The sequence below is a fragment of the Mustela erminea genome, chromosome 3 (genome assembly GCF_009829155.1).
Source record: "Mustela erminea isolate mMusErm1 chromosome 3, mMusErm1.Pri, whole genome shotgun sequence".
Lineage (NCBI taxonomy): Eukaryota > Metazoa > Chordata > Mammalia > Carnivora > Mustelidae > Mustela > Mustela erminea.
The window spans coordinates 34,546,770-34,565,490 of NC_045616.1; the positions used below are offsets into that span (position 1 = coordinate 34,546,770).

Here is an 18,721-nt window from a genome sequence, read left to right on the forward strand (position 1 = left end):
TTCTTATGTTACTTTTTTTTTTTTCTTATATTTACTTATATTCTAGGGCACTAAACCTAAAAACAGTTTCCCATTCTCCCCTGGAGAGATTTGCTTAATGAATAATCTCTCTCCCTCTATAGGGTAATTTCAGTTCTACAAGTGTTTCAGACTTAATAGTTACATGCAGCAATAAATTACCTTTTTTTATTAATTTATTCAACAAATATTTGCTGAGAGCCTATTTAGTGATGTGCCATGCACTTTCCTACAAAACATCTCAGACAAAAATTCCTCCCCCTTAAAGACTATATTCTAAAGAAAAAACAACACAAAATGAATACATAAAATACATAGTATAAAGTCCTGATAAGTGCTATCAAGAAAAAGCAGGAAGAAGGCCTGGGTGGTGCAGTTGGTTAAGTGTACCACCTTTGGTTTTGGTTCAGGTCATGATCTCAAGAGTCCTGAGATTGAGCCCCATGTCAGGTTCCATACTCAGTGCAGAGTCTGCTCCAAGACTCTCTCCCTCTGATCCTACCTGCCCCCACTCCCTCTAAAATAAATGAATAAATCTGAAAAAAGAAAAGAAAATGATCGTGAAGATGGCAGAGGAGTAGGAGACCTGAGTTTCGTCTGGTCCCAGCAATTCAGCTAGATCTATCAAATCACCCTGAATGCCTGCAAACTCAAACAGAGATCAAAGAAAAGAATAGTTATAGCTCGGGCGCCTGGGTGGCTCAGTGGGTTAAGCCGCTGCCTTCGGCTCAGGTCATGATCTCAGGGTCCTGGGATCGAGTCCCACATCGGGTTCTCTGCTCCGTGGGGAGCCTGCTTTCTCCTCTCTCTCTCTCTGCCTGCCTCTCTGCCTACTTGTGATCTCTCTGTGTCAAAGGAATAAATAAAATCTTAAAAAAAAAAAAAAAAAAAGAATAGTTATAGCTCTACAAATAGAAAAGTGGCCACTTTCTGCAAGGTAGGAGCTACGGATAAGTGAAGTGAATCTGGGGCGATATATGGGAAGATAAACTGTGTAAGCCGGGGGGGGCCTCCCTAAGCCAGTTACTGGAAAGTGATATAGCAGCAGAGCACAACATCGGAACTTTCAGAAGTCTGCTCAGGTGAGAAACATCCCTGCCTGAAAGGCACTCTGGTAACAAAATAGGGCAGAATCCTAAGTGGAATAGTGTGGTCTCAGGATCCTCAGGTCACAGGAAGACCAAGCGGAGTTCCCAGACATCAGATCAGGGAAGCTGGCTGCAATCAGCAGGGCCAGGAGTGGGCTCTCAGCTCAGGGTCGCCATAAACCATGAACCCTTGCAGCACAGTCCAGCCACTGCTCTCGGAGCAGGGCCCCAGCAAGCAGCAGAACCACAGGGAGACCCCCCTCCCCTCCTCCTGCAGGAGCAGGGCAGAAGCATGCTTACAGGAGTATGCAGGGTTTGGAGAATTGATGTGGGGTCATGAGCCTGAGATAGAAATCCTGGGTCACAGACTGGATAAGCATGGAGTACAGAGGGAGACCAGGGAGATAGGAATAACTGACTGCTTTTCCCTGAGGGCACATGGAGGAGAGAAGCCCTGAACTCTCAGGTCCAGGGCTGGAGACTGGAGGCCACCATTTTCATTCTCATTTTCTGAAGCAGCACAGAAAGCCTTCAGGGAACAAAAGGCACATAAAGCAATCCGGAGTCACTTGAACTTAACTTGGCCCCCTGGCCAATGGGGGTACAAATCTACCTGGGGCAAAGACACCTAAGCATCAGGGCAATGGGCCCCTCCCCCAGAAGATCAGTAATAACATCCAGCTAAGACCAAGTTTACGGATCACACAGAACTGAAAAACTCCAGCGCTACTAAAAAATAGTATATAGAATGCATGGTTTTTTTCCTCATGATTCTTCAGTCTTTCAATTTTTTTTTTGTTTTGTTTTCTTTTTCAACCAGTTTCTTATTTTGTCAACTCTTTAAGTCTTTTTTAATTTACATTTTTACAGTTATATTCTATTCTTTCATTGTATTTAATTATATATATGTGTGTGTGTATACATATATATATATGTATACATATATATTTTTTTTTTTTTTTTTAAATTTTGGGAGGTAGTCTCTTCTAACAAACTGACCCAAAATATACCCAGAATCTAGTGTATTGCTCCATTCTCTTCACCTGTCTAATGATATTATCTCTTTTTTTGAGTCTTTTTTAACTTTCATCTTTATAGTTACATTCTATCCTTTCAATATAGTTAATTTTATTTTTGAGTATATATATATATATATATATATATATATATATATATATACACACATATATATATACACAATATATATTCTTTTTCTTTCTTTATAATTTTGGGATGTAGTTTCTTCTAACAAACAGACCAAAATACACCCAGGATATAGCATATTGTTCTGTTCTATTCACCTATACTCTTCACCTATACTCTTTTTTTTTCTTTTAATTTTCATTTTTACAGTTACATTCTATCCTTGCATTGTATTTAATTTTATTTTTATACATAAATAACTTTCTCTTTTTAATTTTGGGATCCAGTTTTCTAACAAATAGACCAAAATACACACAGGATCCAGTGTATTGCTCTGTTCTGTTCGCCTGATTATATTCTCTCTCTTTTTTTTTTTTTTTAGTTTTTTTCTTTTTCAGTTTCAAGTGTCTTCTGATTTGTTTACTGTATATTTCTCTGGGGTCGCTATTGCTATATTAGTATTTTGTTCTCTGATTTATCTATTTTTCTCTGAACAGAACAACAAGATAGAAAAACTCCCTTCAAAAAAGAGAACAAGAGGCAGTACTGACTGCCAGGGACTTAATCAGTATGGATATAAGTATCATGTTGGAATTAGGATTCAAAATAATGATTATAAAGATACTAGCTGGGCAGGGATGCCTGGGTAGCTCAGTCGGGTATCTGCCTTCAGCTCAGATTATTATCCCAGGGCCATGGGATAGAACCTTGCATCAAGCTCCCTGCTCAGTGAGGAGTCTGCTTCTCCCTCTCCCCCAACTTGGGTATACATGTGCACTCTCTCTCTCTCTCTTGCTTGTTAACTCTCTCTCTATCTCAAATAAATAAATAAAATCTTTTAAGGAAAAAAAAATACTAGCTGAAAAAAGCATAGAAGACAACATAGAATCCCTTTCTGGAAAAATAAAATAACTAAAATCTAAAATCTAATCAAGTTGAAATTAAAAAGGCTATCAATGAGATGCAATAAAAATTGGAGGTTCTGACTGCTAGGATAAATTAGGCTGAAAAGAGAATTAGTGATATAGAAGCCCAAATGATGGAGAATAAAGAAGGTGAAAAAAAGAGAAATAAACAACTACTGGATCATGAGGAGAGAATTTGAGGGATAACTGATACCATAAACCGAAATACTAGAATAACTAGGATCCTAGGAGAAGAGAAAAGAAAGGAGGGGGAAGCAGAAGGTATACTGGAACAAACAAAAGCTGAGAACCTCCCTAATCTTGGGAAAGAAACAGGCATTCATGTCCAGGAGGCAGAGAGAACTCCCCTCAAAATCAATATAAATAGGTCAACTCCTTGAAATATAATAGGGAAAAATAAAACAAGATGAAATGAGAGAGGGAGACAAACCATAAGAGACTCTAGATTATAGGAAACAAACTGAGGGTTGCTGAAGGGGAAAGGGTAGGGGGGGTAACTGGGTGATGGACATTAAGGAGGGCGTGTAATGTAATGAGCATCGGGTATTATGAGACTGATGAATCACTGAACTCTACCTCTGAAACCAATAATGCACTATATATTAACTAATCGAACTTAAATTTTAAAAAAATAATAAAATTAAAGAAAGAAAAGCAAAAACAAAGCAGAAAAAGGTAACAAGAGGTATGGGAGAGGGAGGCAATTACAAACTGATATTAGCTGATCAAAGACTTAGAACATAAAGTGATATTTGAGCAAGGGCTTAAGGGAGATAACAAAGGAGATCACATGGATATCTGGAGAAGAGCATTCCAGTCCAGGGTAATAGTAAGTGTGAAGCACTTATTTAAGACCAAGCAAGGAGGCCTGCATGATAGAGACAATAGAAAAATCTGAGTTCAGAGAAAGATTCTGCATGAAGAAGGAAGAGCAAGACCACAAAAACTAGCTCATTATGGGGTCTTGAACTTCTACTCTGAGTTACATGGGAAGCCACTGCAAGATTCTGAGGAAAGAAATTATCTCTTACTTGTTAAAAGGATGACACTAATATTTTGAGTCTAATTTTCTGAGAGCCCAAGTACTAGCAAGGAACCTTGTTAGGAGTTACACAGAAGAGACGACAGATGGTGTTGAATCAGAGTGAACTCCAAACAGAGTGGGTGAGAACTTGGTCAGATTTCATATATATTTTAAAGGCAACAAAGTATGCTGAATTACTGTATAGTGGAAATAAAAGAAAAAGAGTCAAGGATAACTTCAACGTTTAGGGTCTGATCAAAAAAAAGGATGGAGGGTGCCGGGGTGTCTCAGTGGCTTAAAGCCTCTGCCTTCAGCTCAGGTCATGATCCCAGAGTCCTGGAATTGAGCCCCACATCAGGCTCTCTGCTCAGTGGGGAGCCTGCTTTCCTTCCTCTCTCTCTGCCTGCCTCTCTGCCTACTTGTGATCTCTGCCTATCAGATAAATAAATAAAATCTTTAAAAAAAAAAAAAAAACAAGTATGGAAGTGCCACCTACAGATATGGGAAGGATTATTTTTTTTAACTAGTTTTCTAGACTACAATATAAAAGAAACCGGACAATTATAAAATTTATGCCAGAAATCAGGTAATATAAGTGACAGCCCTAAAATGTGGAACTGAGTCAATAGCAGAAAGTGGAGGGTACTTGGTATCCCTCTATTGTAGGACAAGAAGTCAACAATCCTTAATCAGCAAAGCTGCCAGCAAACTGCCACCTCTTATAAACTGGACTATGGGCCTACTAAGGATAGGATACTTAATAAAAAAATGTTAGTATACTGGTATATTGTCAACTATGCCACAGCCTTCAGTAAGGTCATTTTAAAAAGAAGCACACTTTGAATGAAGTCTTTTTTTTTTTTTTCCCCTGACACAGAGAGAGAAAGATCACAAGCAGCAGGGAGCAGCCGAGAGAGAGGGAGAAGCAGGCTGCCCACTAAGCAGGGAGCCTGACACAGGGTCAATTCCAGGACCCAGGGATCATGATCCCAGCCGAAGGCAGACACTTAACTGACTGAGCCACCCAGGCACACAGAGTAAATTCTTAATAAAAGAAAATCTTGGGGCACCTGGATGGCTCAGTCACTGGGCATCTGCCTTCAGCTCAGGTCATGGTCTCGGGATCCTGGGATTGAGCCCTGCTTCGGACTCTCCGCTCAGCAGGAAGCCTGCTTCCTCCTCTCCCACTCCCCCGATTGTGTTCCCTCTCTTGCTGTGTCTCCCTGTCAAATAAGTAAATAAAACCTTTAGAAAAAAAGAAAAAGAAAAGAAAATCTTTCAGTCTTTCATTACAAATCCAAGACAGCTGATAATCTTGCAATTTACAGGGATGAAAATTAAATACCCCTAAACTAAAATTAGAGCATTTAACCACACAAAAACAAAATATGAGAGAAGCCTAATGCTCCAGGCCCATCCCCAAGCACCCTAGCATATTTACTCATTATAAAGAACCATCCACAGGGTGCCTGGGTGGCTCAGTCGGTAAAGCACCTGATTCCCGGTTTCAGCTCAGGTCGTGATCTCAGGGTCAGGAGATCAAGCCCCGCATCTGACTCAGCACTCAGCAAAGGATCTGCTTGATATTCTCTTTCTCCCTCTCCCTCTGCCCCTTCCCCTACTCATGTTTTCTCTCTCTCTCTCTCAAATACATAAATCAATCTTCAAAAGAAAAAAAAAAAAAAGGACTATCCACTGTGACACATCCTGGAAGCATGAACAAATTAGCTCTGAGTTACTACCCAGAGACAATGATCTCAATGGCTAGAAAAAGAAGCCAACAAGAAAACTGTGAAATCTAGGGTCTACATGGTTTCTCAACTCACTACTACTGGCATTTTAAACTGGAAAATTCTCTGCTGTAGGAGGCTGTCCTATCCATTGTAGGATGTTTAACAGCATTATTGGGATCTACCTACTCAATGCTAGCAACATCTACCTACTTCCCCTGTCCCAGCCTCCCATTATGAAACAAAGATATCTCCAGACATTGCCAAATGTCCCCTGAGGTAAGAACTGCCCCATGATGTGGAAACACTGGGTTACAGTGATAGGCAAATTGTTTAGAGGCCTACCAGGCAATGATTTGTTCAAGAACTAGGATTCAGACTTTAGGTACTTGAGAGAAGTTGATCAAATACAAATAAATAAAACACTAAGTTTATAAAAAGTTGTATTGCCTAAGAAACTCCCAACAAAGATTTGTTACTGCTCAACCTCTAAAATAGCTCCTGTGACCCCAAAACCTCATCAAAAGAGAGCCATTGAGGCAATGCAGTCCCCAGTACAGGAATCTCTCAATGCTCATCTTGGTTGAAACTAGGAGAAAAGAAAACAAAAAAAGACCTTCCCAGGTGGCAGAACCAAAACACCCATATTGGCTAATCAAAAATCTTCTTCCACTGCCAGGGCAAAAAGTCCTTCCCACACCTATCATGAAATATGCACTTGTGATGGAATGGAAACTCTCTGTGGGGTGTTTTTCTTTTTTCTCTTCCCTAATTGAGGGTTTTTATGGTCTTTATGCTATTTTTCTTCTACCACTGAACACCAGCTTTATTACAACTGGTTATATTTATCATTTAACCATAAGTTCCTAGACCCTAAGGTTATCTATGCAAACAGAACTGAGAGAAATTACCCAACTTAGACTTAAAGTTAGATGCAGTACTTAAATGAGTCTTTGAGTTGCCTTCCTTTGCTGGGGGGCTGGTGTAAAGGTATTGGAAGTTGTAAGTGAAAAATTTGCATTAAGTCAGGTGAGAGCATTTTTTTCAAGGTTGCGTATGTGTGGAAGGATATGAATGCACACTGGGAGGATTATAGTGAATCTCCTGGTTATGCTTGCCCAGCATCCACTGCCCCTTCCCACAGTCAAGTCACACTGCAGTCTTTCTGTCAGTGATCTCAGTCCACATGATTCAGACCATGTAAGTGACCATACTTCCTACTCCCAGTGCCAGCAATTTGTACCTCGATCCAGATCTGGCCTATTATCAGATGCTATCCCTCTGACCACAGACATCAAGGATGGAAACATGACCCAATTCCTTCAATGAGATGTAATCCCAGTATTTATACTAAAACTATGGGTAAGAGAAACATTTTTTTACAGTGGGCCTGCTAAACTGAAGGATTGTAAGCCTAGAGACATCAGAGGGTGCCATATGGAGAAAACCTACCTGAAAGTCCCTGTAACACAAGAGAAAGCCACTGAGTATGTCATGAGATCACTGTTCAAACCCTTAAAACCATCTGCATTTGAAGAAGCACACTCCTGTTTGAGCCAGTGGCCCAAGCTAGTATGGGTAGGGTTTTGATCTCATGCAACTAGAATGAACTGAAAATTTTAATATTAACATCAGTTTATCAGAGAAACTGATAGGTGATTTTCAAATGAAAAAAACTAAAGCTATAAGAATTAAATTATTTGCCTAAATTCGTACAAAAAATAACTGGTAGTGGTGATTCAACCCTAGGCAGGTCTGGTTCTAATATGAATGCTCTTTCCACTACATCATACTCTCTTTCAGGATAACAGTATGAAACTTCTCCTTATTTTATAATTATCTGGAGCCATAAGGTAAGTCCTTACATGGAGTGAGTACTCTAATAACATTTGTTGCATGACCAAAAAAGGAAGAGTCATATGTCCTCCTGCTCTCTCTCCTGCTCCTGTACAACCCACCTCTCATGTTACACGGAACATTTCTGAATTATTTTTATAATGTAGACCTACTTGAGGACATGTCTCTTTCTTTACCACCTTCGTCCTCCTCCAAAAACTGTATTACTATATATAATAAAAGCAAGTGTCTCTAAGCCAAGATGCTTCGATTCTAGAATGCCAGTTCCAGCCATAGGGTAAATCCAACCACAGGCTCCAAACTACAAAAGAGAAATCAGAACCTTAGAAAAAGCCCATCACCAAGGTCTAGCTACTCTTCTGTAATAATTAACTGTGAAACTCAGAGGACACCTACACTAGCCTATAAGTGAGGATAATACTGTTCAAGTTAATATTTTAAGATATTTGTAAGAACTACATTAACTTCCAAAAAGGAGCAGCTATTTATAAAGTCAGATCTCTTTCAAATATTATTAACGGTGACAGAGAAGGGAAGTGAGACAGGATTTATGAATATAAAATCCCTGACATTTTCAAGAAATCTGTCTAAAACCATGAGAATTTTTGACAGAGCTGGCATACCCAGTAACAATGCTTCACAAGTCAAGTTTTGTTTTCCTAGGTGTGGTGAACTGATTCACAACCACGTCAAAGACTCACTGGATTCAACATCCCATTTTTTTTTTTTAAGATTTTATTTATTTATTTGACAGAGAGAGATCACAGTAGACAGAGAGGCAGGCAGAGAGAGAGAGAGGGAAGCAGGCTCCCTGCTGAGCAGAGAGCCCGATGCGGGACTCGATCCCAGGACCCTGAGATCATGACCTGAGCCGAAGGCAGCGGCTTAACCCACTGAGCCACCCAGGCGCCCCAACATCCCATTTTTACACCTACTCTAAAATGTCTACTTTCTGGCTAATATCTACCACTTCCTTAGACTTATTTACTTTTTCTTTATTTCCAACAGCTGATTTTTTTTTTTCAGGAAATTTTTTTTTACAAAGAAACAATGTTTGATCACTTGACAAAAGTTATAATATACAGCAACCTCAAGCAAAAAACAAAGCCAAGATGAGATGTAAACATTGGGCAGTTAGCTAGGGTCATGCATATACGAGAGCATCTCACTTCTGATAATAATTCACTGGAGCAAAACTGCAAATATTTCAACATGGACCTTTAGAATCACTTCCAGATAGTTTAAACTGCTGTCAAATCCAGGTTTGCTGTATTTAGACATTTACCATTTCCATTCATTTCAGGTTTAGCCTATAAAAGAACTAAGTTCAAAACCCAGTTAACACTTTATAGCTGGGTCTCCTAGGATATAGGATGTGATCTGACAATGGTTTCAGATCACAAAAAGAAAAAACAAGCTAGGGGACACCTGGGTGGCTCATTCAATTAAGCATCTGCCTTCAGCTTAGGTCATGATCCCACGATCATGATCAAGTCCCACATCGGGCTCCCTACTCAGCAGGGAGCCTTCTCCCTTTCCCTCTGCCTGCCACTCCCCCTGCTTTTGCTCACTCACTCTCTCACTCTCACTCTGTCTCTGACAAATAAATAAATAAAATATTAAAAAGAAAAAGAAAAAAAAAGCTAGGGATGCCTGGGTGGCTCAGTGGGTGAAGCATTTGCCTTTGGTTCAGGTCATAATCCCACTGTCCTGGGATCGAGTCCTACATCAGGCTCCTTGCTCAGCAGGGAGCATGCTTCTCCCTCTGTTTGCCCCTCCCCCTGCTTGTGCCTGCTCTCCCATTCTGAAAAATAAGTATATAAAACCTTAAAAAAAAAAAAGAAAAAACAAGTATCCAATTTAGAGAGTTGTTAAGAAAATCAAACAAATGCATAAAAAGTGTCTAACAGGGGCGCCTGGGTGGCTCAGTGGGTTAAGCCTCTGCCTTCTGCTTAGGTCATGATCTCAGGGTTCTTGAATCGAGCCCCGCATCAGGTTCTCTGCTCAGAAGGGAGCCTGCTTCCCCCCCTCCTCTGCCTGCCTCTGCCTACTTGTGATCTCTGTCAAATAAATAAATAAAATCTTTTTTTAAAAAGTGTGTAACACTTTCAGCAGGCACCAAACAAATGTTAATGCCCCTCCCCCATAACAGCGTCTGAATCCATGTAATTTACTCAAAAACTTCTACTGACAGAAACTGTTTCTACCTCAATGGTTAAAATGTTCAAGAGGGAAGAAAAAAAGTAAATATATGAACAAATAATTTTAACACAATATGTTATGTTATTTATACACATATATACATACTTGTATGTATCAGTAGTCAAAGAAAGAAATCAGTTTCTTGCTTTGTAAAAATTTTCTGTTATATATAAACCTAGATAAAGATCCTAGGGGGCACCTAGGTGGCTCAGTCAGTTAAGCATCTGCTTTCAGTTCAGGTCACGATTCTGGGGTCCTAGGATTAAGCCCTGCATCCAGTTCCCTATTCAGCGGGGAGTCTGCTTCTCCCTCTCCCTCTCCCTCTGCTCCTTCCCCCTGCTCATGCTCTCTCTCAAAAATAAATAAGTAACATATTTTTTAAAAAATGAAAAAAGACCCTCTGCTTGTTCAATATAACTTTATAAACAATCGGAATAGTGAACTAGCAAGTTGTCATTAAAAATTATCTGAGACAAATGCATTGTTTAGATCTCTTTAACTACTTTAGTAGTGCCAATTTATTCAACACATAGGAAGCTAAAAGGCCTCACAAAGTGATGATACTTACCAGAATATATACATTTAGAGTAAATTCAGAATGGATATGAAATGTGACAGTGACTGGATCTGCATCGTTAGAAAGTCTACCATAAACCACAGATTGCAGGGCGCCTGGGTGGCTCAGTGGTTAGGCCTCTGCCTTCGGCTTGGGTCATGATCCCAGAGTCCTGGGATCAAGTCCCACATTGGGCTCCCTGCTCAGCAGGAAGCCTGCTCCCCCCTCTCTCTCTGCCTGCCTCTCTGCCTACTTGTGATCTCTGTCTGTCAAATAAATAAATAAATAAAATCTTTAAAAAAAAAAAAAAAAAACCACAGATTGCATACTAAAAAACAGGTGTTGCTAGAGAATGTTTCCTTTGCTCCTAGAAAATCTGAAAAACCTTAATGAAAGCTGAAATAATCGTTAACCTATATAAGAAAATATACATAAAGCATGTGATTCTGAAGGAAATATAGTTCAAGAGAAGGTAGAGACACTGTATAAACATTTTCATGAAGAAATGGTATGGCAACTAGAGAAGATACAGATCCAGTTATGATGCAAACTGATTACTACTAAGAATCAAATGACTTTTCCTTTGTATAACGTGGTATTAACAATAAAGCCCGGACCAGCTAGCAAGAGACGCTTGGGAAGTCCTGACAAACTGGATACTCAAAGAGCAGAAAGGACAGAACTACAGAAGTGTTCAACTCTAAGGACAACATATCCAAGAAAGAGCAGCAAGTGTTAGGTATTGCAGTCCAAGAAATAACTCTTCATCTTTGTGACAATGCAGCAGCCTTTCTGATCAAATCAGAAATATTCTTATTCTGCAAACCCCAGGGCACAAGAGTAAAAAATGAGAACCTTTTCTGTAATACATACTAATGATGTAATGCAAAATTATCTAGACTTCATTTTAGAAGCAAAAAATTACTTAACAATAGAATTGTTATGGGTCTGAAGGGATCACTTAAAATTTTCAATTAAATTTGATGGTATTTTATAGAGATAGTTATATCCTAGATCCACAAAACTTTGGAGAAATACCACTTGCTAATGTCAAGGATTCAATAAACATCGGTTTTCTAAGCTTTCACCTCTACCTATATATTATACATACTACATCCATTCTGGATGACCTATTTAAAAGCACAGCAATGTAATTTTAAAGATACTTTTCTGAATGAATCAGTGTAAAGAGCATTTTTATACTCTAAATACCTAGGGTATAAATATTCTAGTATTAAGGGCTTCCCTTTCTCCTAAAACCATTTGTCCTATGGTGTCTGGGTGGTTGAGTAGGTTAAGCATCTGCCTTTGGCTCAGGTCATGATCTCAGAGTCCTGGGACTGAGCCTTGTGCTGGGCTCCCTGCTCAGCGGGACATCTGCTTCTCCTTCTCCCTCTGCTGTTCCCCCTACTTGGTCTGTCTCTCTCCCCCACTCCTTGCTCTGTGAAATAAATAAATGAAATCTTTCTTAAAAATAAATAAATAAAACCATCTGTCCCACTACAGAAATGCTTTTCTGCAAACAAAATAGTTTATACTGGAAAACTTCAATATTTCTAGAACAATCCATACTATTTTATCTACAATAAAGACCATGGGGTTATTGCTCAGGTGTTTTGAAATGCTTATTATCAGTTATTTTGATTTTTAAATGAAGACTCTTCATTATTGGTTACATAAAATTAATATAGCAGTCTTTTCTTCTGTAGCATTACAAAACTCACAAATGAAGGGCATTCATTTCAGGAAAATGTAGAAGTAACTTGGGTCTCAACACGAGTACTATAAACTGTGTCTCAAGGATTATCAACTACTAATAATAGTTATACACATTCTTAAATAAGTTGCTTTCCTTGAGACATCAGAGTAGATTCAAATTTATCCCCATAATGATATCACTCTTAGTCATTTGCATTCTGATATGCTTTCTTACATGGGGGTTGGGTGAGATGCAATTACAGATAGCATGCTAGGAAACTGCACATTAGAATACGTCAGACATATAAATATATTGTCCTTGAGTCGGAAAAAAATTGAGAGTCACTGACTTAGATACAAAATTTTGTTTTATTGCCAGACAAGATATAAAAACTATGTGGTCCAACCCCTAACTCTTTATTCAGCTCAGTGCTTATTTCATGACACCCTGGTCTATGCATTTAAATTACAAGTGGGTGTTTTTTAGGAGTTAGAATCCTATACTTATAGAATACACATTTTGAAATGGGGATATATATATATATATATATATAAAGTCCCCTAAAGAATAATCATACACATTAGTAGTAGCAGGAAAAGACTCACATAAGAGTTTTAAGTACTATTACCCCGAAAATAAGGCTTAAGTTTTATACAGGTTAAGTAAATGCAGTTTAAGGAAAAGAGGAATACTAGTTAAAGATTTAAGAAAGTGACATTTAGCTTTTCTGTACCAATTTTAAGTAAATATTTGTGGTTAAAATGAAAGGAATTTTGGGAATCCATCTACCAACAGATGATAATCTAAGGTGAAAGAAAAATAATTCAGGAATTCAGACAAACTAGACATATTTTGAGGTAAAAAGCATTTAAAGTTGATTTCCAATTACCCCTACTGAGACACGGCAATTGAAGAACTATAAAAGAAGAGCTAATAGGAGATAATACTAATTATTTCCTTGGTACAAATACAAATGTCATTCGATTTCCTTAATGTAGATTATTAAACATCCAAAGTCTAAAGTTTGGGGACTTTTAGGATGGTAGAATAAACACAGAAATACTAAGAGAGATAAAATTAAAGCTACCATGTAGGGAAATTAATATGAAAGTTGAGAACTTCCTAAATTCAGGTATTTTACCTAGATTGTCTCATTCTTCACGACAACCTGGTGAAGCAATCTTACCATCCTCATTTTACAGATGAGGGAACTATGATTTAAAGAGATTACATAACTTGCCCAAGATCCCACAAAAGGAAATTCTGATTTGTGACTGAAACCCAGATTAGTTTAGCTCCAAAAGAAATGAATCTTCTTTCACTACACCCTGTAACCTGGCAAAAAACACCTACATTAAAAATATTCATATTTTAATTAAAACCTTCAAAAGGAGGAAATGATATCAAGCTTATAATAAGTGAGGATATAAAGACTAAATATTAGTCATTGTTTGATAAGTATTTAAGTATTTAAGAAATAATTCCAAGTCATCCATGACAATTTTATAAATTTTATAGTTTTATAAATTTATAAAATAAATTCTATAAAGCTAAATATTTGACATGCCCCCAAATGGAGAAATCTGAAAATTTTTACAGAAAAGCACTAAGTAAACTTCATCTGACCTAGATATTTTGAACACAAAGAAAAAACTTGAGAGGTCCCATATTTTGTCAGCCATACAGCAGTTTCACATGGGGAACTATGATTATATTTATAAACTAAGAAAAAGTGGGAAATTGCTTGTCTAATTTCTCTTATTCTGACTCTAATCTGTCCTCTATTTATTGGCTTCCATTTTCCCTACAGATCTTGGAGCCCTCTTCTTTTTTTTATTTTTTTTTATTTAATTTTATTTTTTTCAGTGTTCCAAAATTCATTTTTTACGCACCATACCCATTGTGGAACCCTCTTTTATATTAGGGTACCCACGTTTCAAGTTCTGGAACTGCAAGTTTAGGTGTAGGTGCAGATATACTGTAATAAAAACCATAGTACTGCAATGGAGTGTTACAGAAGAAACAAAAGTTTCAGTAATTTTTCTAAGTATTAACTATCATGGAATTATTGGTGACTTTTCTTCTCTATACTCTTTTGTTGTTGTTGTTGTTATTGTTTTTTTTTTAAGATTTTATTTATTTATTTGTCAGAGAGATAGAAAGAGTACAGGCAGGCAGAGTGGCAGGTAGAGGCAGAGGGAGAAGCAGGCTCCCTGCGGAGCAAGGAGCCTGATGTGGGACTCGATCCCAGGACCCTGAGATCATGACCTAAGCCGAAAGCAGCCGCTTAACTGACTGAGCCACCCAGGTATCCCCTGTTGTTATTGTTAAATGTAAGTTCTTTACCCAACATGGGGCTTGAACTCATAACCTTGAGATGAAAAGTTCCATGCTCTACTGACTGAGCCAGCCAGGCACCCCATCTTTAAAATCTATTTAGATGATCTTAAAGCATTTAACTTTTATAAAAAAAGATAAAAATAGTAAAGAAAGAAGAAAAGGGGGGGGGGGTAAAAGGAAAAAAAAACTGGACCTTCAATTAAAAAATATTTAAACATCTTATTCTTTTTGAAGTTCCAAAACTATGACCTGCTTGTTCTTTTTAATCTCTCAGGTAGAGTGGTAAATTAACCATACATAACCATACATGCCAAAGTCAAATGAAATATGGAGAAATAGTATAAAGACAATCTAAGATCTATAGATTCTGAGACATAGCTCTTAATGTCAATATTTAAGAAATTAGTCATATAAATGAGCTAAGGATGAAAAACATTTAGGGTATACTAAAACTAAAAAGCAGAATTCGAATAATGCAGAAATTTCCTAAGTATGGAAAAATTACAAATATACATGAACTTATATTCATTTATTATTCTTTCATTATAAAGTTCTGTGTTAAAACATTCTTCTAGAAACACCATGAAACAACATCCAAGATAGTTTTGAGTCCTATCAAAATACTGACTTAAATGTTTCTAGATAATTACTTCAATGTCCATGAAACAGTTCTACTAAAAAAAAGTCCCCACTAAAGTTCTACTTTGCTTTTTAGTCCTACTTAAAAAAAGTTTATTATTGACACACTGAATAATCGATAAACACTAATAATCGAAACACTGAATAATCCAAAAAGTCCTTTAGACCTGTCCTCAGAAGAAGATGCCCATTCAAAAGTCAAGTACAAAACTATCATCTATTACTATAGGAGTCCAATTTTAAAACAAGCTTTTATTTGTATAACAAGTTTATTTGATTTCTTCTTTTTTCTTATTATCAAAATGCAACTTGCTCATCTGGGCCCTGATGTACAAACATGACTTCCTACTCACTCACAAGATTGCTTTGTAAGTCTCATGGAAATTAAATCACTATAGTTTTTATAAACACTATTTCCATCTGCAAGCCGAAATTAAGCTCCTTACAATATTATGGTGTGTTATATATTTTTGCAGTTTTCAAATTTGATCATTTCAGGTCCCCTTTTCCTTAATATTTACAATATGTAACGGCTATCTGGGAACTGTTATTGCTGTGTAGGTGGTTGGGTAGTTACTGCACAATTCAAACTTACCTCATTGTTTGAAAATTTTCATGGTAAAATAAAAAAGAAAATTAAATGGCAGCTTGAAAGTTCACAGACCAGAGTTATAACAATGTAATAGTTGAAGATGAAATGAAAGTGATTTGTCTACCGAAACTGTGAGCTATTACTTCCAAACTACTGACATCAACCTTTAAGATAGTGCAGAAGCTGCATTAACTAGACCCTAAATAATTTACCTGGTATGTTTCTTTCTTTCTTTTTTTTTTTTTATAAACATATATGTTTATCCCCAGGGGTACAGGTCTGTGAATCATCAGGTTTACACACTTCACAGCACTCACCAAAGCACATACCCTCCCCAATGTCCATAATCCCACCCCCTTCTCCCAAGCCCCCTCCCCCCAGCAACCCTCAGTTTGTTTTGTGAGATTTAAGAGTCACTTATGGTTTGTCTCCCTCCCAATTCCATCTTGTTTCATTTATTCTTCTCCTACCCACTTAAGCCCATGTTTCTAATGCTGCCTACCATCAGTGCAGAAAAGAAACAGATCTTGACCAAAAGCCTTTCAGGGAAAAAACAGGGGAAGGTTTCCAAGTATGCCTACCTATTCTCTTAATATACTCTCAGTACCTTTGGAAATATAGTTCTCTTGGTTCAAGAGTACTAGCCAAAATGATTCCTGGATTACCAAAGATTACATTCAGTCTTCCTTTGCATTCTGACAAACGAGTGCTTCTTGAATATTTCTAAGGACTATAAAGGTATACCAAGACTACCACACTACATTCGTGAAATAATTACATTTTGCAAGGTTTTTTCAAATCCTATTCCCATTCCATAGGTTAAAGTGTTAATCACTGAAATAGTTTTGGCTTTTTATTAATTTTTCTGTAAAACAATTTAATACACAGCGCCTTCACTGGGGAAATTGTTTTATTATCTTAAAATACCTGGGAAAGAGAAAAATGGTACTACTGCACCTTTAGAACAGTTTGTGTCAAAGTGCCAGTGAGACCACTAAGAATATACGCAGCTACTTACGAATTAAAAAAAGAAAAGAAAGAAAGAAAGATAAAGCCCCTTTTTTTTTTCACCGTTAAGAAGAAAGAAAACGAAAGGCTACCAACCTTAATAAATTATTAAATTTGGGACTGCACAGCACTAAAAATCAAGATCACAAAAACGTACAAAGTAAAAAACGACAACCACACAGTTAATTTGTGCACGACGTACCCGGCCCGGCTCTACCAACACCAACCGAAATTAGCGTTTCAGAAAGTTGATAGTAAGAAGACAGAGGCAGAAAACTAAGCCTGAAACACCTCCTCAACCCTAAATGGCAATGAGATTACGGAGCAGAAATTGCCCGGCTGCATGAGCTTCACACTTTAGTTTTTCTCTTGACCATGTCTTGGGGGTCACCTCTGGCCAGGACAGGAGCAGGGATCGAAGGTGGGGGGTAAAAGCGGAAGGCCGGGAAGCAGATGCTTGGGAGATGGGCTGGGGACGGGCTGCGCGCGTCAAGGAAGACTTCAGGGCCCGAGAGGTAGGATGGCATTGAGGGAACACCTAGGGGTTGGGGGTTAGCCACGCCAGCTGGAGGACCAAGCCAGGAGAGGAGCGCTAGAGGAGAAGGGGGTGCGGGCGTGACGGGTGGTGCCCACAGCAGCGCTTACTCCGCCCCACACCCCGCAGCCCACCGACCCGGCGACGGGGCGGGGCTGCTGCGCTCGCCTCAGCCCTTTCGCGCCGGCACCCGCCCCCTCAGCCTCCAGTCCCGGGTTGGTGGGAGGGGCCGGCCTCGCCGGGCCGGGTCTACAGCCCGGCCTGAGCCCCAACCGGGAATGCTCCGCCGCGGGTGGAGGACGGGCGGGAGACCCTGCAGCCTGGGGCGGGAGTGGGGGGTGGCCGAGGGCGGAGGAAGAGCCTTCGGCGCAGCCGCCGCAGCCAGGGCTGAGTCCCAGGCGCCCCCCTGCGGGCAAGGACTGTTGCCCCCGTTCTCCGCTAGTCTGCCCTCCACTTCCCCCCCACCTCGGCGTTGCCCCAGGCAACAGCGCCAGCCGCCGGCGGCGCGAAACTCACCTACCTAGAACCTGACAAGCAGGAGCCCCTCAGAACCGGGAGCCCGTCGCCACCCCGCGTCACGGGGGCCGCCACAGCCAATGGGCGCCGCTGTCACGAGCCTCTGCGCCCAATCAAACTACACTCCGGTCTTCGGGCACCCTCGAGGCCCCAGCCAATGGGCACGAGCTGGAGGCGGGAGCTACCGCCCGGCCCCCAACCCCCTCCTCCCCCACCTCCCAGGAGGCGGGGCGCGGCCGATTGGCCCTGGACCCGGAGGGGTGGGATTCGGGCTCCAGGCCAGGTGGGCGCGCGCGGACCTGGGGCTGCGGGAGCCGCGATGGGGAGGCGTGGGCGTCTGGCTGCCGCCCTCTGGGTCCGCTACCCGGCTCGGGTGGGGTCTCGAGGTCCTCCTGTTCGTACTGCCCTCCTGGTCCCTGTGACCCGCTCCTCTCTACCCGGCGTCCAGGGCTGCGGGGGTGGGAGTGAGGGCGGGATGGGGCGGGAGGCGGACGGCGGCGTCACAGGAAACTTTGGGAGGCTCGCCTGGCCGCGACCGGGAAGTGGCCGGGCCAGGGGCTGATAAGCTGGGGCCGCCTGGAAGGGACTACCCCGCGGGTCGGCAGCCGGAAAGGAATTCGGAGGGTGGGGGCGGAGGCGTGATTAAAATGTTAAGTGTGCCCGCGGGGTGCTGGGCGAGCCCGGGAGCTGAATCGTAAAGAACGGAAGCTGCTTTGGGGCCGGGGACCCCACGCCCCTGAATACGCACTTTTACGCTCAGACTCATTGACCTTTTACTGTACATTGATACTTTTTAGAATGGTTTTCGGCTAAGGCAGGAACTGTGTCTTTCTCATTCCTGTAATTCC

At 40.2% G+C, this 18,721-nt stretch overlaps 1 protein-coding gene across 5 annotated transcripts in view; it reads right to left on the minus strand.

Moving 5' to 3' along the window:
- Window positions 1-18,099, minus strand: part of FER (FER tyrosine kinase) — a 468,361-nt gene extending 450,262 nt beyond the window's left edge. For 4 of the 5 annotated variants that reach the window (XM_032335590.1, XM_032335593.1, XM_032335595.1 and 1 more), the window contains exon 1: window positions 17,878-18,068. The gene's annotated coding sequence lies outside the window, so the exon portion shown is untranslated. Of the gene's footprint in view, window positions 1-17,877 lie in introns of all 5 variants that reach the window. The other variant, XM_032335588.1, reaches the window with a different exon arrangement.
- Between the last annotated feature and the right edge of the window lie 622 nt (window positions 18,100-18,721).